This window comes from Tachyglossus aculeatus, chromosome X1, assembly GCF_015852505.1.
Source record: "Tachyglossus aculeatus isolate mTacAcu1 chromosome X1, mTacAcu1.pri, whole genome shotgun sequence".
NCBI lineage: Eukaryota > Metazoa > Chordata > Mammalia > Monotremata > Tachyglossidae > Tachyglossus > Tachyglossus aculeatus.
In genome coordinates this window covers 90962016-90987313 of record NC_052101.1, presented here as the reverse complement: position 1 = coordinate 90987313, position 25298 = coordinate 90962016, and the positions used below count along the sequence as shown (strand labels likewise).

The 25298-nt window shown below is 45.1% G+C and overlaps 1 protein-coding gene and 3 non-coding genes across 5 annotated transcripts in view; 1 reads left to right on the top strand and 3 right to left on the bottom strand.

Annotated features, from left to right (window-relative positions):
* The window catches only part of LOC119950462 (store-operated calcium entry regulator STIMATE), a 104051-nt gene that overhangs the window by 35149 nt on the left and 43604 nt on the right, over nt 1–25298 (top strand). The window lies entirely within an intron of this gene.
* LOC119920355 lies at nt 752–889 on the bottom strand. Its single transcript, XR_005448108.1, has one exon. It is a non-coding gene; the product is annotated as a small nucleolar RNA SNORA7 (small nucleolar RNA).
* Nucleotides 4620–4757, bottom strand: LOC119920282. Its single transcript, XR_005448039.1, has one exon. It is a non-coding gene; the product is annotated as a small nucleolar RNA SNORA7 (small nucleolar RNA).
* On the bottom strand, nt 18313–18450 carry LOC119920340. Its single transcript, XR_005448095.1, has one exon. It is a non-coding gene; the product is annotated as a small nucleolar RNA SNORA7 (small nucleolar RNA).

Sequence of the window (25298 nt, the reverse complement as noted above, 5' to 3'; positions counted from 1 at the left end):
GATCTTAGTCCTTTGTTGTGAACAGAATAGGCCTGTGACTCATTTTGACTTATGGTGGATGTGTTGGTTTAGGAGACCTGAGTTTGGTTCAGTTGTATAAGAAACTTAACACCCACATTTCAGAGTGGATGTTTTCCTTTGTAGCAAATGAGTTGTGAACGTATCTGTAATGAGGGAGCAACTAATGCTAGAGGCTTTCATATCATGACCAAAGAGAAGAATTTTTTTATATCGCTTTGCCATAAGCTTTCTAAATTCCCATTACTAACATTTAAGGACAATTGAGAAGCAACACGGCCTAGGAAAAGCACATGGGCTTGGGAGTCAGAGGACCTAGACTGTAAGCTTGTTGTGAGCAGGGAATGCGTCTGTTGTTGTATTGTACTATCCCAAATGCTTAATATAGTACTCTGCACATAGTAAGCTCTCAATAAATACGATTGAATGAATAAATACAATTGAATGAATGAACCTGAAGTTCTAATCCCAGCTCCGCCACTTGTCTGCTGTGTGACTTGGGGTTTGTCTTATTGTCTTATGCCATCGAGTCGTCTCCGACCCATAGTGACACCATGGACACATCTCTCCCAGAACGCCCCACCTCCATCTGCAATCATTCTGGTTGTGTATTCACAGAGTTTTCTTGGTAAAAATACAGAAGTGATTTACCATTGCCTCCTTCCACACAGTAAACTTGAGTCTCCGCCCTCGACTCTCTCCCATGCTGCTGCTGCCCGGCACAGATGTGTTGACTTGTAGCAGATTGCCTTCCATTCGCTAGCCACTGGCCAAACTAGGAATGGAATGGGTATGCCTCTGCTTGACTCTTCTTCCCGTAGTCGAGACTGGTGGAGTACTGGAAACTCTCCAGGTGCGACTCTGAGAGGATGTGACCTTGGGCAAGTCACTTAAATTCTCAGTGCCTCAGTTACTTCCACTGTAAAATGGGGATTAAGACTGTGAGCCTTATGTGGGACTCAGACTGAGCCCAACTAGATTATCTTGTACCTACCCCGGCGCTTACTATAGTGCCTGGCACACAGTGAGCATGTAAGTACCATTTTAAAAAATAAATGGTCTCCTCAGTTGCGCTTTTTCGTTCAGTTGTGAAGTAATGTACACAGAGCTTGTTCTGTCAGTGGAAATGATTAAGACACGTCAGAGCACACAATGTCACTCTCCATTTTATGGGAGCTGGAAACTAGGTTTAGTGACTGATTTCTTTTGAAAAAGTGGTCAGTGACTCTGAGACAAAGACTGCCTTCAGCAAAGCCAGTACTGCATTGACATCCTTCACAACCCCATGATCTTGATGAAAAATAGGCATATGGAAATATCCATAATGATATGCAAATTGAGTTAAGGAGCATGCATGACAAGTGGTGGGATGCGAAAGCTGCAGAGAGCCAAGGCTACACAGAGCATCACCAACCCAAGGACTTCTGCACATCACTAAAGAAGTCATATGCCCCTGCAACCACTCTCACAGCCCCTCTGAAGAGAGAAAATGGCTCTGACCTCATCAGACAAGGAGGCAATCCTCTGGATTTGGTGGCAACACTTGAATGTTCTCTTTAATGTATGGACATTTGTACATATCTTTATATGTGAAATTATATTAATGTCTCCCTTTCTGGAATGGAAGCTTGTTTTGGGCAAGGAATGTTTCTGCTGATTCTGTTGTACTCTCCCAAGGGTTTAGTACAGTGTTCCATAAATACCGTAATTAAGTACTCTTTATACACTACAAAGCATAGAAAATCTGCCTAAAGGAGAAGGCAGGGGAGTTGTCCAACTAGATGCAATCACCGCAGCAGAGCCATGAAAAATGACAAAGCACTGGACATGATGACATACTTACCGGGATTTAGAAACTTGGAGGCTTGCCCTGCTTGAAGACTTACATAAACCATTACTCAAATTATGGAAAACAAAGGAGCTACCACCTCCCCCCATCTTCAAGAAGAAAGGCAAAAGATCAGAATGTGGCAGCCGTCCTGACATAATAATAATAATGGCATTTATTAAGCGCTTACTATGTGCAAAGCACTGTTCTAAGCGCTGAAACACTGTTCTAAGCGCTGAAGCACTGTTCTAAGCGCTGCTGCTTAGACCATCTCCCTGCTCTGTATCGCTTGCAAGATTGGAAGCAGCATGGCCTAGTGCATAGAGCATGGGCTTGAGAGTCAGAAGGACCGGGGTTCTAAAGGTCTGCTGTGGGGCCTTGGGCAAGTCACTTTATTTCTCTGTGCCTTAGTACCTCATCTATAAAATGAGGATTAAGATGCCGAGCCCCGTGTGGGACACGGACTGTGTCCAACCTGATTATCTTGTATCTACCCCAGTGCTTAGAGCAGGGCCTGGCACATAGTAAGCACTTAACAAGCACCATTAAAAAATTAATAAATAAAAGATCCTTCTGGACTAGCTACTGAATATTGCCAATCGCATGCTCCCAGTATCATAATATAACTTGATACCAGTGTGGCACAATGGACATGATCTTTGAAGCGTGTCATAGTTGAATTGCCCAGAGTGCACCAAGACCTCAGTACAGCTTTCTGAAACCAGCTGAAAGCATTCAGTGCCATCAGCAGATCTGGAGTCTGCCAACTAGTAAAGTTGGTTGCTCTGAGAAGTGAATTTGTTGGCAGGGAATGTGTCTGTTTATTGTTATATTGTACTCTCCCAAGTGCTTAGTACAGTGCTTTGCCCACAGTAAGCACTTAATAAATATGTTGGATGAGTGAATGAAGTGAATGAAGATTCTGAGTCCACTTAATGATGGCAAAGCTGGTCGTGGCAGGCTGGGGCTTCTCTGATCCCTTTCCCTCTGTCAGTTGGCTCAGGAAGGGTTGCAGAGAAGATTAAATTAGTTTATTAATTTAAATCAATTAAATAAATTAAACTCTTTACCTCTAATTTACATTTCAATTTATTCTGTGCAGCCAAGCTGGGTGATGCAACAAAGAACCAGATTACAACTGTTAGACTGGGAGTCAGAGATCATTGGTTCTAATCCCGGCTCTGCCACTTGTCAGCTGTGTGACCTTGTGCAAGTCACTTCACTTCTGTGGGCCTCAGGTCCCTCATCTGTAAAATGGGGATTAAGGGTGTGAGCCTCATGTGGGGCAACCTGATTACCTTGTATCTCTCCCCAGCGCTTAGAACAGTGCTTGGCACATAGTAAGCGTTTAACAAATACCATTATTATTATTATTACACTTCCAGTCTTCTGAGAAACTTTCAACTCTGCAGGCTTTATACATCACCAGAAAATCCTAGAGACAGCTAGGCAAGAGTTTCTTTATTCACAGAACTCCACCCTAGAGGCACACACCCAAGAAGATATGTAGATTGTGAGCTACTTTGCCGAAAAAGTGTGATGGTTTAGACTGATAGAGCTGAAGTAAATGGTAGTCATGTACCATCCTTCACTGGGGAAACCATAAGCAAAGGTCTTCCACGCTGTTGCAGAACCAAAGGCTGTCGTTGAGGTAGCGTAACGTCCAACGATGGGTAAGGGAGGAAGTTGAATCTAGAAGGCCAGCATTTCCATTAGCCTCTCTTGGGGGGCAAATGCTTTGTATTTTCCCCAAGTGCGTAGTACGGGGCTTTGCACGCAGTAAGCGTTCAGTGAATACCATTGATTTAAGTATCACATCCTTCGATGGTATTTATCCAGTGCTTACTGTGTGCAGAGCACTGGACTAACTGCTTGGGAAAGTACAATATTACAGAGTTGGTAGACTTGTTCTCTCCCCACCAGGAGCTTACAGACTATAGGGGGAGATGGACCTTAAAATGGATAGGGGAAATAGAATAAGTTGTTGAATCTTACAATGCAGCTGCAATAAATGTCTTAAATGGTCTTGTGAAAGCAGCTCATTGTGGGCAGGGAAAGTGTCTACCAACTCTGTTACGTTGCAGTCTCCCAAGTGCTTAGTACAGTGCTCTGAATACCTTTGATTGAATAATGATCCTACTGCTTTTTAATGTCTTCAAAGAATCCCGAAGACCAAACTAAAGACGATTCCTGAATCCCGACATGCATGGGAGTGACGAGAGTATAGGTACCAAGACTCAAAGGTGAAGAACATTGATTTACTAATCAGCTTTCTGAGGTTTTTTTTTTTTAAATCTGTAAAAACAAGCAAAGAAAAACCCAAATAGGTCAAGAAAAGATAGCACAACTTCAGGAACAATTAGATTAAACCAAACATTGTGATCATTGACTTAGTAGGTTGTACTCAGGGGTTAAGCTGATAATCGAAGGCTTATGAACAAGTATTTTCAGTTTACATGGCCTGTTCTGTGCTTCTGTGAGACTGAGAACTTCCATCTTCTGCTCCTTGGATCATGTTGAAGCACAATATTGCGTTCCTCCTTGTCTTGTCTTGTCGTATGACTTCGAGTCTTTTCCGACCCATAGCGACACCACGGACACATCTCTCCCAGAACTCCTCACTCTTCACCTGCAGTCGTTCTGGTATTGTATCCAGAGAGTTTTCTTGGTAAAAATACGTAAGTGGTTTACCATAGCCTCCTTCCACGCAGTAAACTTGTCTCTGCCCTCCACTCTCTCTCATGCCACTACTGCCCAGCACGGGTGAGTTTTGACTTGTAGCACATTGCCTTCCACTCACTAGCCACTGGCCAAGCAAGGAATGGAATGGGTAGGCCCCTGCTTGACTCTCCCTCCCTTAGCCGAGACTGGTAGAGTACTGGAAACTCTCCAGGTGCGACCCTGAGAGGGGGTGGTCCCTTATTCAACTACCTCGCAAACATAAAGAAGGTAACTTTTTCTATGAGAAACAAAACCAAAAGTTCTTAACCATCATTACTAATTCATTGTAAATTGTCTTACCTTTATAGGATGCTTTCTTTCCATTCGTTCTATCATATTAAGCACTTACTATGTGCAGAGCACTCTACTAAGCGCTTGGGAAAGTACAATACAGTTTTATTACTAAAACCATAATGAGAGTGGAATTGGAACTCAGACCCAGTGACTTTAAAATGAAAAATATAGAAGCTTCCTTCCCAGCCAGCATATTCCTGGAAGAATTCAACTCTACCCCACATAGCTTATGAAATGTAATGCCTTTAGGGAAGGAATGAGGGGTAGACTGGGACAATAGGTCATGGCCACTTGTCTGCTGGGTGACCTGGGGCAAGTCACTTAACTCCTCTGTGCCTCAGTCACCTCATATGTAAAATGGGGATTAAGACTGTGAGCCCCACATGGGACAACCTGATTACCTTGTATCTACCCTAGTGCTTAGAACAGTGCTTGGCACATAGCGCTTAACAAATACCATTATTATTATTATTATTATTAGAACCAGAGGCTTAGCTGAACTGTAAGCTCAGTGTGGGCAAGGAATGTGTCTGTTTATTGTTGTACTCTCCCAAGTGCTCTGCACACAGTAAGCACTCAATAAATATGACTGACTGACCAACTGACACTTCAATAAATGAGTAATGCCCAGAGTTAGTTTTAGCAATTCCCAGAATTGCATTCATTCATTCAATCGTATTTATTGAGCGCTTACTGTGTGCAGAGCACTGTACTAAGCGCTTGGGAAGTACAAGTCGGCAACATAGAGGTCCCTACCCAACAACAGGCTCACAGTCTAGAAGGGGGAGACAGGCAACAAAACATGTAGACAGGTGTCAAAAGTGTCAGAATAAATAGAATTATACCTATATGTGCATCATTAATAAAATAGAGTAGTAAATATGTACAAGTAAAATAGAGTAATAAATCTGTACAAATGTATACAAGTGCTGTGGGGAGGGGAAGGAGGTAGGGTGGGGGGTTGATGGAGAGGAAAAAGGGGGCTCAGTCTGGGAAGCCTCCTGGAGGAGGTGAGCTCTCAGTAGGGCTTTGAAGGGAGGAAGAGAGCTAGTTTGGCGGATGTGTGGAGGGAGGGCATTCCAGGCCAGGAGTCGACAGCAGGCCAGGCGAGAATGAGACACAGTGAGGAGGTTAGCAGCAGAGGAGCGGAGGGTGCGGGCTGGGCTGTATTGTGGCATTAAACCTCAGTTTGGCCACAGCGGATGTGATCTCTTTTGCTTGGGAACACCATTGAGATCTGGGCACCATCTTCATGGACCTTGCATTTGGCATCAACATCATCATCAATAGACCAGAGTCCTGGCAGGTATTAAACTAGGATGGTTACCCTGACAACAGTTAAAAATCTGATCCTTGCCTGTATGCCACATGAATAGTGTGGTATAATAGGTCTGTAATTTTTTTTCCCCTCCCCAGCCTATTCTATGTTGCCATGTTTGAGGAGTCAAAGGACCTGAAAGATGGTTTTAAAAACTGCTTCTGAATCTCTGGGAAACTCTTCCCACTTAACAAGTCACAGGCCCCATGCTGATGGATCTCTGCAAGTGCAGTTACATGAAAATATTGCACTCAAGTGCTTAGTACAGTGCTTTGCACACAGTAAGCACTCAGTAAAGACAATTGATGGACTGAATGACCTGCGGAAGGCTTTGGAACTACTGTTCAGGATCTAGCGTGGCGTAGTGGATAGAGCACAGGCCTGGGAGTCAGAAGGTCATGGGTTCTAGTACCGACTCTGCCACTTGTCTGCTGTGTGACCTTGGGCAAATTACTTCACTTCTCTAGGCCTCAGTTACCTCATTTGTAAAAAAGGGATTGAGACTGTGAGCCCCATGTGGCTGTGTCCAACCCAATTTGCTTGTATCCACTCCAGCGCTTAGTACAGTGTCTCTCACATAGTAAGCACATACTTGGCAAATAGTAAGCACTTAACAAATACCATTATTATTGCCAGACTAAGCCCCCCTTTTCCTCTGCTCCCCCTCCCCATGGCCCCGACTGGCTCTCTTTGCTCTACCTCCCTTCCCCCTGCAGCAATTGTGTATATATGAACATATTTATCATTCTATTTATATTAATGAGGTGTAATTCTATTTATTTATATTGATGCTACTGATGCCTGTTTACTTGTTTTGATGCCTGTCTCCCACCTTCTAGATTGTGAGCCCATTGTGGGCAGGGATTGTCTCTGTTGCTGAATTGTGCTTTTCAAGTGCTTAGTACAGTGCGGTGCACACAGTAAGTGCGCAATAAATACAATTGAATGAATGAATGAATCCCCCAAGTCGTATGGACTGACCATCAGCTGGAATATCAAGGTTCTGTTCTTTTCTGAATCTAGGAATCCCTCCACTGAACTAAAAATTTTCACTGATGAGATAGACCTGAAAACTTCAGCATCACCTATGTGCCATACATCAAATAACCCAGCAGGATCACAGTCCACTTAGGTGTTGACAAAGTGTTTCCTGGTTGCGGTGGAGGGGGAGTTACAATAATAATAATTGTGGTATTTAAACTTTTACTATGGGCCAAGCACTGTATTAAGTGCTTGTCATTGCATGTGGAAATTGGTTCGTACATGGTCCCTGGGCCATAAGGAGCTCTAAATCTACAGTGGGGGGAAAACAGGTTAAGTGAAATCAGAAATGATAACAAATAATTGATTATTGCCTGGAGGGAGGTTAGGTCTCAGAGAAGCAGTGTGGTCTAGTGGATAGAGCACAGGCCTGGGAGTCAGAAGAACCTGGGTTTTAATCCCAGCTCTGCCACTTGTCTGCTGAGTGAGCTTGGGCAAGTCACTTCACTTCTCTGTGCCTCAATTACCTCATCTGTAAAGTGGGGATTAAGAGTAAGAGCCCTATGTGGGACAGTGACTGTGACCAACCTGATTATCTTGTGTCTACCCCAGCACTTAGTGCAGTGCTTGGCACCTACTAAGTGCTTAACAAATGCCACAGTTATTATTATTATTATTAGTCATCCCAATGTTCTCTACAAGGTCAAGAGAGTGGAGAGGGCTGGTCCATTCGTTCATTCAATCATATTTATTGAATGCTTACTGTGTGCAGAGCACTGTACTAAGCATTTGGGAAGTACAAAGCAACATATAGAGATGGTCTTTACCCAACATCGGGCTCACAGTCTAGACAGAGGGAGGGGGGCAGGAAGAAACAGAGTCCAGCCCTCAGGCTGTCTACCCCCATCTCTTCCTCTCCGCCTCAGTTCCTGGAAGGCAGCCAGTCTTGCATGTTAGTTGCAAGGCTGAGAAGCAGCGTGGCCTAGTGGAGAGATCACATGCCTGGGAGTCAGAAGGACCCGGCTTCTAATTCTGGCTCTGCCACTTGTCTGCTGGGTGACCTTGGGCAAATCACTTAATTTCTCTGGATTTGTTACCTCATCTGTAAAATGGGGATTAAGGCTTGTGAGCCCCATGTGGGATGGGGACTGATTACCTGATTAGCTTGTATCTACCCCAGTGATTAGTACTGGCACATAGCTCTTAACATTCTATGTTTACCAAAAAAAAAAAAAAATGTTAGGCTGTGAGGCGACTATTTTAGTAGTGTGCTCAGGCAGTTGCAGTATGTTTCATTGAAGCCTGGTGTACCGTGGGCCAGAAAGATAGGAAGAACATTTTAAAGAGTCACTGAAGCATTGACTTAGCTAGGGACTGCTGGGATTGGACAGAGGAGAAGGACCAGCCTGGCATGCGCTAATTAGGGGTAGGGTAGCTCTTTGAGAGCAGAGATTTTAGGAAGGCGATATAACAAAAGGCCAAACCGATAACGGTACTCAGATTCCACCAAAATAAAAGTACCGCAAAAGACGAACTCGGCACGAGTACAATAAAAAAGGAATTGTCAGCCCCACATCCATCTCTTCAGCTACTGTGAATAAAAATCTTGCTGTAGGTGTTGGACCTGAAGGCCAGCTCTTTCTGTATTCTTGGCAGAAGCCTTAGTTAGAAACTGAAATGCACTTGCAGTCAGAATTCAGATTTGTCAATGTAAGACATTTCAAAACTTTCTGGGCCATCTCCCATTTGAAACTTGAGGGGCTGAAGGCAGTATCTTTAGAATTACACATGCTGAGATAAGAATCTTCTCTCCCCCAATTGCCAAAGCTTTGCAACAACCAGCCCTAATCATCAAAATTCTCCAGTCCTGTGCTGTAGAGTGACTATCAGTCAATCAATCAATCGTATTTATTGAGCGCTTACTGTGTGCAGAGCACTGTACTAAGCGCTGGGGAAGTACAAGTTGGCAACATATAGAGACAGTCCCTACCCAACAGTGGGCTCACAGTCTAAAAGGGGGAGACGGAGAACAAAACCAAACATACTAACAAAATAAAATAGAATAGATATGTACAAGTAAAATAGAGTAATAAATATGTACAAACATATATACATATATACAGGTGCTGTGGGGAAGGGAAGGAGGTAAGATGGGGGGATGGAGAGGGGGACGAGGGGGAGAGGAAGGAAGGGGCTCAGTCTGGGAAGGCCTCCTGGAGGAGGTGAGCTCTCAGTAGGGCCTTGAAGGGAGGAAGAGAGCTAGCTTGGTGGATGGGCAGAGGGAGGGCATTCCAGGCCCGGGGGATGACATGGGCCGGGGGTGGATGGCGGGACAGGCGAGAACAAGGTACGGTGAGGAGATTAGCGGCAGAGGAGCGGAGGGTGCAGGGTGGGCTGTAAAAGGAGAGAAGGGAGGTGAGGTAGGAGTGGGCGAGATGATGGAGAGCCTTGAAGCCCAGGGTGAGGAGTTTCTGCCTGATGCGCAGATTGATTGGTAGCCACTGGAGATTTTTGAGGAGGGGGGTAACATGCCCAGAGCATTTCTGGATAAAGACAATCCGGGCAGCAGCATGAAGTATGGATTGAAGTGGGGAGAGACACGAGGATGGGAGATCAGAGAGAAGGCTGAGGCAGTAGTCCAGACGGGATAGGATGAGAGCTTGAACGAGCAGGGTAGTGGTATGGATGGAGAGGAAAGGGCGGATCTTGGCAATGTTGCGGAGCTGAGACCGGCAGGTTTTGGTGACGGCTTGGATGTGAGGGGTGAACGAGAGAGCGGAGTCGAGGACGACACCAAGGTTGCGGGCTTGTGAGACGGGAAGGATGGTAGTGCCGTCAACAGAGATGGGAAAGTCAGGGAGAGGGCAGGGTTTGGGAGGGAAGACAAGGAGTTCAGTCTTGGACTATGGCACCTCTACTTAATGTTTCAGCTTGCAATGATCTTGGACTCATGTGCTGATTTTTTTTCTTGGCAATTAGGTGAGCTCTTTAATCTTTCCTAAAAATAATCCTCTCTTTCCCAGTTTGTAACATAGATTTAAGCTTTGGGAACTGGGGCTTTCCAGGTAACCTTGAGTGATCTTTGAAAGACTATCAGGGAGTGCAAGTCCTACCGTTATTTATTATGCATTATTTATTGTAATAATTATTATTTCATTATTCAGTTATTTTTTCCAGATGTAAGGGTCCTGTAACATTCTGCCGAAATGTTAGAGATAATGATAATCATGGTACTTGTTAAGTGCTTACTCTGTGTCAAGCTGGGGTGGATGTGAGATAATCAGGTTGGGCACAGTCCCAGTGCACAGTTTGAGGAGGGAATGGGATTTAATCCCTGTTTTACAGATAGGGAAACTGAGGCACAGAGAAGTGAAGCAACTTGCCCAAGGTCATATAACGGACCATTGGCAGAGCCAGGATTAGAACCCAGGTCCTCTGACTCTCATGCTAGTAATCTGTCCACTTGGCCAAGCTGCTTCTCATGTGGGTTTGGCTCTCTTGAGCATTCTTGATGTTCAGCAGCAAGATAGATGAGATCGAGGCACAGTGAGAAGGTTAGCATTAGAGGAGCGATGCTTGCGGGCTGGGTTGTAGTAGGAGAGTAGTGAGATGAGGTAGGAGGGAGCAAGGTGATTGCTCTAAAGCCAATGGTGAGGTGTTTTTTGTTTGTGGAGGTGGATGGGAAATGCCTGGAGGTTCTTTAGGGGTGGGGAAACATTTCCTGAGCATATTTGTAGAAAAGCGATCCAGGTAGCTGAGTTGAATATGAACTGGAGTGGAAAGGAGGCTGATGCAGTGATCCAGGCAGGATATGAAGAGTGATTGATTAGAATCTAGGTCTCTTTCCACTGTACCAATGGCAGGGCTTGCTGATGAATGCCTGCTGGTTATAATGGCGGAACTTCATGGTGGCCGTGGTTCATATTGTGTTACTTGCCTTAATACTTCAAAGGGCCTCTGGAGAGGGGCACAGTGATTACCAGCGTGGCCTAGTGGATGGAGCATGGGTCTGGGAGTTGGAAGGACCTGAGTTCTAATCCTGACTCCACAACTTGTGTGCTGTGTGACCTTGGGGAAGTCACTTCACTTCTCTGGGCCTTAGCTACGTCATCTGTAATTCATTCATTCGATCATTTATTGAGTGCTTACTGTGTGCAGAGCACTGTTCTAAGTGCTTGGAAAGTACAATTCAGCAACAGAGAGACAGTCCCTGCTCACAGTTTAGAAGGGGGGAAACAAGCATCAAAACAAGTAAACAGGCACCAGTAACATCAATATAAATAAATAGAATTATAGATATATACATAGAATTATAAATATGTACCTATATACAAAAGTGCTAGGGGTGAGAGGGGTAGAGCAAAGGGAGCGAGCTGGTGATGGGGGGGAGCAGAGGAAATTGGGGGCTCTCTGCGAAGGCCTGGAGGAGGTGAGCCTTAAGTAGGGCTTTGAAGGGGGGAAACTCGGAGCCCCATTTGGGACGGGGATTTTGTCCAACTTGACTTGCTTGTATCCATCCCAATGCTTAGAACAGTGCCTGCCATATAGTAAGCGCTTAACAAATACCAGTTATTACTATTATTACCCAAGGTAGGAGACGTGCATTTTAATGTATCCTCCAGCACTGACCCTCCAACTTCCCAGTTCCTGTGGATTACTTCGAAGGAGGAAATCCTAGCCACTTAACCAAGAGTCCCTTTTTTTAGAATGGGAAAGCCTACAGCAGCCCCAAAGCAGCCAGAAGACTCTTCTGCTTGGAGATGAGGCTGATAGGGAGGACAGCCCACCCAGAGGGAAGCGGACATTCATTCAATCGTATTTGAGTGCTTACTGTGTCAGAGCACTGTACTAAGTGCTTGGTAAGTACAATTCGGCAGCAGGTGGAGACAGTCCTTACCCAACAACGGGCTCACAGTCTAGAAGGGGGAGACAGACAGCAAAACAAGTAGACAGGCATAGATAAATAGAATTATATATACACAAACATGTTTAGGAACAGAAATGGCAGTAGGGTGAGCTCCCCTATGTATTTCCAGTGGGCTGCGGAACACAGTTGGAGAACTTGCTCTATAGCCTGATGGTGAAAAGCCAAAAAATAGAGGCCATGTGCTATCACTTTAGCCTTTCCAGAAAGCTAAAATGCCCTAGCTATTCTTGATTACTGATTATTAGGAGAAGCAGCGTGGCTCAGTGGAAAGAGCTTGGGCTTTGGAGTCAGAGGTTATGGGTTCGAATCCTGGCTCTGCCACATGTCTGCTGTGTGACCTTGAGCAAGTCATTTAACTTCTCTGAGCCTCAGTTACCTCATCTGTAAAATGGGGATGAAGACTGTGAGCCCCCCGTGGGACAACCTGATCACTTGTAATCTTCCCCAGCACTTAGAACAGTGCTTTGCACACAGTAAGTGCTTAATAAATGCCATTATTATTATTATGATTATTATTGAATTAATGTGGTAGCATTTTGGATGGAGAGGAAAGGGCGGATTTTAGGCTATACCAATTAAATAGAACCAGTGTGGCCTAGTGGAAAGAGCACAGGCCTGGGAGCTAGAGGACCTGGGTTCTAATCCCAGCTCTGCCAAATGCTTGGTTTGTGACCTTGCGCAAGTCACTTAACTTCTCCGGGCCTCGGTTCTCCTTTTCTCCGTTCTATTCAGACTGTGAACCCCATGCAGGACAGGGACCGTGTGCAACATAATTCACTTGTGTCTACCCCAGTGCTTAGAACAGTATTGGACACATAGTAAGCACTTAAGGTCTTAACAAGTACCATGACGTAGTGGATAGAGAATCAGGTCTGCTGTGTGACCTTGGGGAAGTCACTTCGCTTCTTTGTGCCTCAGTTGTCTCATCTGTAAAATGGGGATTGAGACTGTGAGCCCTATGTGGGGCAGGGACTGTGTCCAACCCAATTTGCCTGTACCCACCCTAGTGCTTATACCGTGCCTGGCACATAGTAAGTGCTTAACAAATACCATAATTATTATTATTATTATTCCCATAAGTTCAGAACATAAACCTAGACCCAGGAACTGTTGCAGGTACATAAAACCAAGTGGACCTTAGGAAGCTGGTTATATAACTAGGGGAATTTATTTTTCAGTAGGTACTTAACCCCCTAGTAGAAGTCCCAGAAGAGGGCTTTAATGTCTTTCTGCCCCATACAGCGTAAGCTACTTATGGACAGGGAACGTGTGTTTCACTGTGTCTGACTTGATTATCTTGTTTCCTTCCCAGCACTTAATACAGTGCTCGGTACATAGTAAATGCTTCATGAATACCACAGTTAATTAATTACCAACTCTGTTATATTGTAGTCCCCCAGTACAGAGAGTATTGCACTGCAGAGAGTACAGTGCTCTGCACACAGTAAGTGTTCAATAAATGCCACTGATTGATAATTAACATGAGCTGATTCTTGACTACCTTGTGACTAGTGTTTTCTAGAATAATTCATTCTTCCCCACTGAAGCCCTACTCACATCAGGTGTGTAAGCTTTAAAGTGTAAATTGCCATGATGACTTTTTGGCAATTATCAGCAGTTGGCATTCTACATTTTCCAAAGCAGTGATGGCTTCGGTTGTTCAGGTTGGGGAACATATTTTTGTCTTGTCTTATTCCGAGTCATTTCCGACACATAGCAACACCACAGACGCATCACTCCCAGAATGCCATGTTCTCCATCTGCTATCATTCAATCGTATTTATTGAGTGCTTACTGTGTGCAGAGCACTGTACTAAGTGCTTGGGAAGTACAAGTCGGCAACATATAGAGACGGTCCCTACCCAACAACGGGCTCACAGTCTAGAGGGGGGAGACAGACAACAAAACAAAACATGTGGACAGGTGTCAAGTCGTCAGAACAAAAAATTAAAGGTAGATGCACATCATTAACAAAATAAATAGAATAGTAGATTTGTACAAGTAAAATAGAGTAATAAATCTGTACAAACATATATACAGGTGCTGTGGCGAGGGGAAGGAGGTAGGGCAGGGGGGATGGGGAGGAGGAGAGGAAAAAGGGGGCTCAGTCTGGAAAGGCCTCTTGGAGGAGGTGAGCTCTCAGTAGGGCTTTGAAGGGAGGAAGAGAGCTATCTTGGCGGATGTGCGGAGGGAGGGCATTCCAGGCCAGGGGGAGGACGTGGGCCAGGCGTCGACGGCGGGACAGGCGAGAACAAGGTTCTCGTTCTGGTAGTGTACCCATAGAGTTTTCTTGGTAAAAATGTGGAAGTGGTTTACCACTGCCTCCTCCTGTGCAGTAAACTAGAGTCTCCACCCTCGACTCGCTAGCCACTGTCCAAACTAGGAATGGAATGGGTATGCCTCTACTTGACTCTCCCTCCCTTAGCCGAGACTGGTAGCGTACTGGAAGCTCTCCAGGTGCGACCCGGGGCTGGCCGGGGAGACCTATTACTGACATTTAAATTGCTCAGAGCTTCAAAGTGGGTTTCAGGCATCCTGAAAGCAAACAGGCCAGGGGACGCTCTACCTGTGGTGAAATCTGCTTTCAAATGGAGCCAAAGTACAGGGATGTTATACCAAAATCAATTTACAGAGGCAGGCTGCCAGTTCCTCTCCAGGCACATTCTGCAGTTTCACTTGTGTTTGTTGATAGTCTCTGAAATTGTTTCCATTTGGAGCAAGTGGCTTATCGATTGCCTCTAATAAACATGGCCATATTCCGTTACTGAATTACTGGTGCCTCAAGGTCTTCTATTCAAGAGACAAAGGTGAATCTTAGAAAAGAATTTCCCCAAAGGGCCGAGTGGTATAGTGTACTGTATGTATTTGTTCTTTATTTTCGAAGGTGATGCTCCTGACTCAGCCAAGTTAATGACACCTAAGTCTTTGTCCCAGTGTAATAAGAAGCCATGTATGACTCTACATTATACTGAGAAAGTGCAAGCTCTGGGCTTCTGGTAGCAGATTGGAATTTCATTTGGGGCGGGGTCGGGGGGTACTTCTGTCACTTAGCAGTGCCTGTTATGCATTTCAACTCTTCTGTGAAACATGATCATCTTAATGGAAATGGCCTTTGCAGAACTGACCTTGATCCAAACATCTCTACAATAAAACTGAAGTGTACGCCCTCTTATAGAGAACCGTGTTTCTCTTCAGAACATAAAGATGATGCAGTGTTGGGCGGACAGTGTTGTTGGGAGGAAACAGCGTGACCTAGTGGAGAGAGCATGGGCCTGGGAGTCAGAAGGACCTGGGTTCTAACCCCGGCTCTGCAACTCGTCTGCTGTGATCTTGTTTGCCAATCAGTTGTATTTATTGAGTGCTCACTGTGTGCAGCACAGTGACAGAAGTACCCCCGCCCCAAATGAAATTCCAACAATCTGCTACCAGAGCACTTAAGTACTAAGCACTAAAGAGAGTACAATATAGCAATATAACAGACACATTCCCTACCCACAAAGAGCTTATGGGGTAGAGGGCAAGTCGCTTCACTTCTTTGTGCCTCAGTTACCTCATCTGTGAAGTGGGGACTATGACTGTGAGCCCCATGCGGGACAGGAACTGTGTCCATCTCAGTTAACTTCTATCTACCCCAGAGCTTAGTACAGTCTCTCTGGCACAGAGTAAGCACTTCACAAATACCATAAAAAAATAAAGTATAGTAATGCTTCCTTGCTCAAATTCTCACTAGAGTTGGAAGAATATTCCCCTGAAATGGGCTTTCATTGTGTCCAGCACTTCTCTTTTGCCGAGTTCACTGGGGCAGAGGCAGCTAACCCTTGCTTACAGGAGAGCTGCTCCGTAGCCCCTGTTTACCATCTCAGCCATCTGGCATTCCGGCCGAGTGAACATTACGGCATCTCAGAGGTGCTGCCTTCAGACCTTGGGCTGGCTCATCAAGCTCAGTCTTCCTGGACAGGCTAATGCAGTAGCTTAAGCTGCCCTGAGCTGCCTTCAGTCGCCAATGTGGTGTTTATCTGCTCAGTAGCTGCCTGTGCCTTCTGCTCCCCAGATTTTATCCATTTCACTAATCACTAGGACGTCCTTCGATGGATGTCTCAAGTTTCCTCACTGCAAAATGGAAACCGTGATTCCTACGTCACAGGGCTGTTGTTAGGATAAAAATGAAATCATTGATGTAAAATCACTTTGGGACTGTAATAGCCCTAGGCAAAGTCAAGGAGTTAATCAGTCGGTCAGTCAATGGTATTTATTGAGTGTTTACTGTGTGCAGAGCACTGTGCTAAGCATTTACTATCCAAGAGTCTATACCTTGATTAGGCAGCCTCCTATCTCCCCCTCCACCAGAACCTGTGGGAAGGGTAACCTAATGGCTGGGTCTACCCACATTGCCACCCAGGAATCCACTCCTATCTCCAGGAACAGAGAGGGCATGCAGCAGCACCAGACATGTGACCTCAAGTTCCCCTTCTGTCAGTGATCCAGGGTCTACTGGGGTCACCAGACACTACAAAAATGCTCCTCGCCCCCTTGCATGGCAGACGAAAACCATTAGAGCACTGGGCAGGGTATGGCAATTCGGACCAAGGATGACTTTGCCTGAAGTGGCAAAGAGATTGTAAACTCATTGTGGCCAGAGAACATGTCTACCAACTCTGTTATGTGGTACTCTCCCAAGTTCTCAGTACAGTGTTCTGCACACAATAATAATAATAACCATAATAATAATTATGGTATTTGTTAACCATTACTGTGTGCCAGGCTCTATACTAAACACTGGGGTGGATATAAGCAATTTGAGTTGAGAACAGTCCCTGTCCCACGTGGGGCTCACAGTCTTAATCCCCATTTTACAGATGAGGTAATGGAGCCCCAGAGAAGTTGTGACTTTCCCAGAATCAGCAGACAAGTGGCGGAGCCGGAATTAGAACTCAGGTCCTTCTGACTCCCAGGCCCATGCTCTATCCACTAGGCCAGGCTGCTTCTGTTTCCTCTTGGAGTTTTTCTCATTACTAATGTGCTGAATCTGAAGTAGTCTTCATTCAGAAGCCTTAGGACCAAGACTCATCTGTGATTGCAAGACGGAAGACTATCGTCATTCTCCATTTTAACGTCAGTAATTTTGCATTCCTTGGGCAGTATATTTAAAAAGCAGCAGAATTTCCAAGTGTAGGCAGCAAATCAGCATTTGGCTCACTCTCCATTTTCAGGGCAGATAGAATTGAACTCTTTATTTTGGAATGGGAATTAGGAAACAAGGTAATGAGTCAACAAAGTGGATGCTGCAGAAAATCCAGTACACTCTCCACGGGAGTATAGATTTAAGTAAAGGCCTGTGATCTTAGTTTTTTCTGTTTCTCATTTGCTTCTCATCCTCAGGAAGTACACCCACTGTTGGTTAGGGCTTTGTTGGCCACATGTAACACCTGCTATTCTCTACCCCCATACCAGCAAAGGATGGAAACCCCCTCTAGACTAGAAGCTCGTTGTGGGCAGGAATGTGTCTGTCATATTGTACTTTCCCAAGCATTTAATACAGTGCTCTGCACACAGTAAGCACTCAATAAGTACAATTGACTTACTGATGTTTTTATCACCTTTGTCTAGTGCCCTCCAGAAAAGATGTGCTGGTTTTAACATATTCAGATGTGTGTTTTTTGAAATTCTTTGTGGTACACCTGAGCTCTTTTATCATTAGCCCTTAAAAGGTTCAAATAGGAAATATTCTAAAATCATTGTATTGACATGTAATCTTGTCTTATGCTGTCTAGTCGCCTCCGACCCATAGCGACTCCATGGACACATCTCTCCCAGAACACCCCACCTCCATCTGCAACATTCTGATAGTATAGCTATAGAGTTTTCTTGGTAAAAATACGGAAGTGGTTTACCACCGCCTTCTTCCATGCGGTAATAACAATAATAATAATGATGGTATTTGTTAAGCACTTACTATGTGCCAAGCACTGTTCTAAGCACTGGGATAGATCCAAGGTAATCATGTTGTCCCACATGGGGCTCACAGGCTTCATCCCCATTTTACAGATGAGGTAACTGAAGCACAGAGAAGTTTTGATTTGCCCAAAGTCACACAGCTGACAAGTGGCAGAGGTGGAATTAGAACCCACAACCTCTGACTCCCAAGCCCATGCTCTTTCCACTAAGCCACACTGTTTGCCCTCGACTCTCTCCCATGCCACTGCTGCCCAGCACAGGTGAGTTTTGATGTATAGCAGATTGCCTTCCACTCGCTAGCCACTGCTCAAACTAAGAACGGAATGAGTAGGCCTCTGCTTGACTCTCCCTCTCGTAGCCGAGACTGGTAGAGTACTGGAAACTCTCCAGGTGCCATCCTGAGAGGATGACATGAAATAGCAGTTGGTAAATAGAAATGTGTAATAGCATGTACCCCAGCACTCTCTTTTACAGACCGTCCTATGGCATGTTCTGGTCCAGGGGAAACAGATGGCAAAGGGTTAGGTCCATCAGAGAGGAAAATGCAAGGCAAAAGCTCCATGGAAGTGAAAAGTTCATCAGTGATAATTAAGACTGGAAAAACAAGGAGTGAAAGAAAAGGGCGCTCAGCTGTGTATTTTAAATATCTAAGGTGATGCATATTGAGGCAGTAACTGGCCCAGGAATAAAATGAGACATCCAGCTGTTTGTGAAATGATTTGTTCTTAGGGGTTCTTGCAATTGCAAGGACACTGCAACAGTAGTTGAATTTCTTGGTTTAACTAAGTGATGTGCTCTTATGCAATCCTCTCACACTATAGGGCGCTTCAACTGAAAAGTGGACTATTTTGAGGTTTCTCTAAAGAAGACCTTGCTGACTGAGGTGAAAAACTTGGCCTTCATGGGAATTGGTATTATGCAGTAAGATGCCCAGTGTAAGACATTTGTCTTAGAAAATAGGGCATGATACAGGTGATTCTTAAATGAGTAAGACTGTTTTTAATAATAATTATAACGATATTTGTTAAGCGCTTACTGTGTGCCAAGCACTATTCTAAGCACTGGGTGGGGGGGAATACAAGGTAATCAGGTTGTCCCACGTGGGACTCACAGTCTTCATCCCCATTTTACAGATGAGATAACTGAGGCACAGAGAAGTTAAGTGGCTTGCCCAAAGTCACACGGCTGACAAGTGACAGAGCCGGGATTAGAACCCATAACCTCAGACTCCCAAGCCTGGGCTCTTTCCACTGGACCACGCCACTTCTCTAATACCATATGTGTTGTCAGAAAAATCGAGTTGAGAAGCAGCATGGCATAGTGGGAGAAGCAGCATGGTGTAGTGGATAGAGCATAGGCCTGAGAGTCAGAAGATCATGGGTTCTTATCCTGGCTCTGCTACTTGTCTTGTGTGACCTTGGGCAAATCACTTCACTTCTCTGTACCTCATTTGCCTCATCTGTAAAATGGGGATTGAGACTGTGAGCCCCACATGGGATAGCAACTGTGTGCAACATGATTTGTCTGTATCCACCCCAGTGCTTAGTACAGTACCTGGCACATAGTAATCGATTAACAAATGTCATAATAAAAATGCTAAACTCAAAAATGCCTTAGGGAGTCCATGTTCTAAGGAAATCAACAGCCTTGAGATCTGACTGGTTGCTGGAAGATCATATTTTACATCTGGCTCCAGTCGTGGATCAACATGCAAGGTTTGAACCTCTGGAGATCAATGCCTTTGACACCTTGTCAGGAAGAAGAATGGTAGTTGATGTAAATGAATTCCCTGTGGGCCGGAGTGGTAAGTTTGTCTCCGCTGCTCACTCCACCTTGGATGTCAAAAGTAGTGCTTGTTATGTTGTAGACAAAACTCGAAAGGAAATGTGTTGGCTTGCTCAGAGGACTAGGATGTTTTCTTTCCCATTCCAGATAGCTCTTGTGGGAGCTACATTTGAATTTAGCATTCATTCGTATGCAGCTCAGATTTGAAGTGGAGTCCAGGTAAAATGAATGTGACTAAACACAAGGCACCTGGCTTATTTTCATCTTGAGAAATGGTGAGAGTTGCCCAGAGTCTCTTAGGACAGCTAGGGAGGGAACCCAGGATCCAAAGTCTCCTGCCCCAGCCTCATATTGAGGGCTTTATTTCTGATGAAGCCCTCTTCAAATAGTAGCCTCTCTAATGACACATTGGCTGAGCAATGAACAATGCCTGGAAATGGCTTCTTTGTATTTCAGAGATTCATGTGAATTTGGAGAGGGGATGAACACTGGTTGCAGTAGGTGTTCCAACAGTGGAGCATTAAGATTAATGATGACCCTTTGGGAAATCAATCCATCACTTCAGTCTGTACTTCACTCTACTGCGTGGATCATTGTACTACAAAACCATTCATCAGTGGTATTTGTGCACTAAGCGCTTGGGAGAGTAGAGTATAACAGAGTCGGTGGATGCATTCCCTGCCCACGAGTTTATAATCTAGAGACGAGCTTTCAGTTCCATTCTTGTTTCCCCTCTCTTCAAGAACTTCTAGCGGTTGCTCATCTACCTCCACATCAGACAGAGACTCCTTACCATTTAATTTTCGTAGAACCTGGCATGAAAACTGTCTGCAATCTTGCAAAAGTGCCTCAGCTTCCTGTAACTTAATTTTTTTTTTTACCTGTCAGAATGGAAGCTGCCATTATTTTATTTAGGGTCACCTACATGTTACAGAGCTACACTTCAGTTGAGGCAAGAAGGAGCCGCTGTAGTTTTTTGTCTTAAATCATATTGATCAAACGGGTTTCGCCCCCCAAATCATCTTTAGAATGTACTGCTAGACCAACTAGCTCATTTCCTGTGCCTCAGCCATAGCACATAGTGGCTTTCCACCCATGTTGTAAATATTTTGCATTTGTTTGCAAAAAAGGACAAGGACATGCGACCCCACATAGCCAGATCAATGAAGCTGTGAACATGTGCCATTGCTTTGATATTTAGAAAAATATAACTTTGCACACATTTCTAATCAGCCATTATTTTTGTTCTCCTCATATTGGCAGGCTTTCACTTTAACCCCTGGAATTGGTTCACCTCCCCTCTGGTTTGGTCTCTGAGTAGATTTCAAGCCTGAGGGTTCTTGAGTGGTCGGAAACACTGATTCTCTGAGTTGCCTTTGCATCAGAGATGATCCCAACAGTCTTGTTGCCCCACATGCAGTTTAGAATCAGCAGCCATATACCCTTGGGTAGAACTAAATTTGTCCATCTGCCAGCTGTTAAATGTTTGAAAATCAGAGGGAACGAAAGCATCCTGAAAGAGTTGCCTTCTCCCAACAGTTGGTGCTGGGGTGTTTGTGGTGTTCAGTCTGGGATTGGAAATATGATCTCTCCCCCATCTTCTCTCTCGAGGCCCTTAAGAACAGGGAGTAAAGGATGAGGCAGACTAGCCCTGCCACTTGTCTGCTGTATGACCTTGGGCAAGTCCCTTCACTTCTCTGGGCCTGTTACCTCATCTGTAAAATGGGGATTGAGACTGTGAGCCCCACGTGGGACAGGGACTCTGTCCAACCTGATAAACTTGTATCTACCCCTAAGCTTAGTACAGTGCTTGGTACATAGTAAGTGCTTAATAAATAACACAGTTATTATTATTATTATTAGCACAGACCTAAGCATTGCCATTGCTGGGTTGGAACAGTGGTTCCACCAGCCCAGTATTCTCTCTCCAACCTAGGCAACAGGAAGAATCATGTGCTGGTCACCCTCCTTGGCTTCCATCGTCATCATTAAGGATGGATCACCTAGCAGCCCCAGCTTTCCCTCGTGTGATACACTGAACTCACGGATTTATCCAAACCCTCTTAAACCAGTAATATTTTCTGCCTGTAGAGTTTCCTGAAATAATTCATTCCATACCATTACCACTTGCTGAGGGGGGAGAGGCTGGGTGATTAACTTGCATTTGGCTTGAACCTGCCACCTTGGAATTACAATGGCTACCTGCCCGCCTAGTGTCGGAGAATTGGCCGAACAAGAATTCTGTATTTGCCTTGTCCACACCCTTCCTGGTTTTGTCTACTTCAGTCATGTCCCCTCTCTGCCTTGGCTTTCCCAGACTGAAGATGGAGTGATCAGAACTGGGTGTGGAATTCCAGGGGGAGACATACCATGGTTGTACCTATTGGGAAGACTCTGACTTTTATGTTCATTCTCTTTTTGATTCTGCCCAGCATTTGATTGGCGGCCTCTTTGGCCAGCTATCTAGGACTACCCCAGTATTTCTGTGTTTTCTAAAATTGGCTGGGACAGCCTACAAAACCCTGGATGGTCCAACTGTACCAGAACACAGTCAACCTGTTCAAGTGAGGAGCAGCGTGGCCTAGTGAAAAGAGCATCGGCTTGGGAGTCAGAGGACCTGGGTTCCAGTCTCGGCTCTGCCTCTTGTCTGCTATGTGGCCTTGGGCAAGTCACTTCATTTCTCTGGGCCTCAGTTACATCATCTGTAAAATGGGGATTAAGACTGTGAGCCCCACGTGGGACAACCTGATTACCTTGTATCTACCCCAGCTCTTAGAACAGTGCTTGGCACATAGCACTTAACAAGTACCATAATAATTATCTTTCTTACCACAACCCACTTGCCCAGGTCCTCCCTCTGACTTGGAACTCCCTCCCCCTTCATATATGACAGACCACCACTCTCCCTACAAAAAGCACATCTCGTCCAAGGGCCCTTCCCTGAGTAAGCCATTATTTCCCCTACCTGCTCTCCCTTCTGTGTTGACTCTGCACTTGGCTGTGTGTTCGTTAAGCACTTCGATACTCACCCCAGCCCCAAAGCACTTAGGTACATCTCCTTAGGCCCCATTTCCCCTATCTCTGATGTAATATACCTTCCCCTGTAGACTTGTAACCTCCTTGTGGGCAGGGATCACTTCTACCAACTTGACCAACTCTACTGTGATGTACTTTCCCAGGCACTTAGTACTGTACACAGTAAGTACTCAATAAATACCACTGATTAAATATCAGTTGTGAAGATATGCGTAGAACCTCTCCAACGAAATTCTCAGAATTTGCCAGGGTGAAATTATCTGCAGGATACCAAGGACACTACTCTGCTGGAATAAGATCCCTGGGCTATGATGTTGAAGTCTTTTAACTTTCTCTATGGTAGAAAAGTCGCAGCTCTGACACTCACTAGCTTTGGATGATTGACTTCATTTCTTTGGGCTTGGTTTATTCACTTGTTAAATAGGAATAGCACCCCCTTCTTTAAAGAATGAATGAATAATGCATTAAGTGTCTGGCTTTTTTTGAAGTCTTTGACACATCACTGATCATTCAACATCATTTGTGGTACTTTGTGCATCATTAGATACCAGTTTGCAATTTTACCTTTCTCCTCTTTCTTCCCCACCCCTCCATGTTAATTTCTCCTTTGGAAAAACTCTTCACCACCACTTCAGTTATTGGCTGAGAAATAGATCTGATTAACTCTGGCCTTTCTTTCTTTTCCTCCCATTTCTGCTTGAACACGTTCTTCTTTTAACAGCTTGTGAATCTGCTCTAAAATTCATCTGTGCCTGAAGACCTACATTGTGAAAAGGTGACGCTGTATCGACATGTCATCTGGTACAGATTTAAGGATGCTTTTGAAAGAAAGCTATTTCTGCTTTTATATGGATGGCTTTTGTGCTATAAGAAGACCCCACTGATGGTGAAGTTTATCAATGGATGTTTATAACTGGAAAGATCACTGTGGGTCCCAAAGGACCCGTGAGGAACATCCTTTGCTATGCTGTTCTGTTTTTTTTGTTGGCAGTGTCTCATGCTAATTTTATTTTTATAGTAGTATTTGTGTTTATGGAGCCCCCACTTCAGTCGATCAATTAAATTTATTGAGCACGTACTGTGTGCAGAGCACTGTACTAAGCTCTTGGAAGAGTACAGTATAACAATATAAGGGGCACATTCCGTGCCCACAAGGAGCTTACAGTCTAGAGGGGGAGACGGGTAATAATTACAGATTAATTACAGATATGTTCCTAAGTGCTGTGGGGCTGGGAGGGGGAATGAATAAACGGAGCAAGTCAAGGTAATGCAGAAGGGAGTGGGGGAAGAAAGAAAAAGAGGACTTAGGGAAGGCCTCTTGGAGGAAATGTGCCTTCAATAAGGCTTTGAAGGTATGGAGAATAATTGTGTGCTGGATATGAAGAGAGAGGGCATTCCAGGCCAGAGGCAGGATGCTTTCTACTCAGCTAGACTCACTCGCTCCCCTTTCCCTTCGCCGCTCTCGTACCACTAACCCACAGCCCTGGATCACTGCCACTGTCCGCCTCCTTCGCTCTTATGCTCGAGCTGCCAAACGCTGCTGGCGGAAGTCTAAACACCATGCCAACCTCGTTCACTTCAAGTTTATCCTTTCCTGCCTTAACTCAGCCCTCTCTTCTGCCAGACAAAACTATTTCTCCTCCCTTATTGACACCCATGCCCATCACCCCCGCCAGCTCTTCCGTACATTCAACTCCCTTCTCAGGCCCCCGGTTCCTCCCCCTCCTCCTTCCCTCACCCCCAACGATCTGGCCTCCTACTTCATTAACAAAATTAAATCCATCAGGTCCAACCTCCCCAAAGTCACTTCCCGCCCTTCTCCAACCCCCCGGCTCTCAACACTCTCTGCTACTCTCCTATCCTTCCCAGCAGTATCCTCAGAAGAGCTCTCCTCCCTGCTCTCAAGTGCTACTCCGGCCACCTGTGTTTCTGACCCCATTCCCTCTTATCTCATGAAATCTCACGCTCCATCCCTTCTCCCCCCCTTAACTTCCATCTTCAACCGCTCACTCTCCACTGGTTCCTTCCCCTCTGCCTTCAAACATGCCCATGTCTCTCCCATCCTAAAAAAATCCTCTCGAACCCACCTCACCTTCTAGTTATCGCCCCATCTCCCTCCTACCATTCCTTTCCAAACTCCTTGAACGAGTTGTCTACACTCGCTGCCTAGAATTCCTCAACAACAACTCTCTCCTCGACCCCCTCCAGTCTGGCTTCCGTCCCCTACATTCCACGGAAAGTGCCTTCTCAAAGGTCACCAATGACCTCCTGCTTGCAAAATCCAACGGCTCATACTCTGTCCTAATCCTCCTCGACCTCTCAGCTGCCTTTGACACTGTGGACCACCCCCTTCTCCTCAACACGCTATCTGACCTTGGCTTCACAGACTCCATCCTCTCCTGGTTCTCCTCTTATCTCTCCGGTCGTTCATTCTC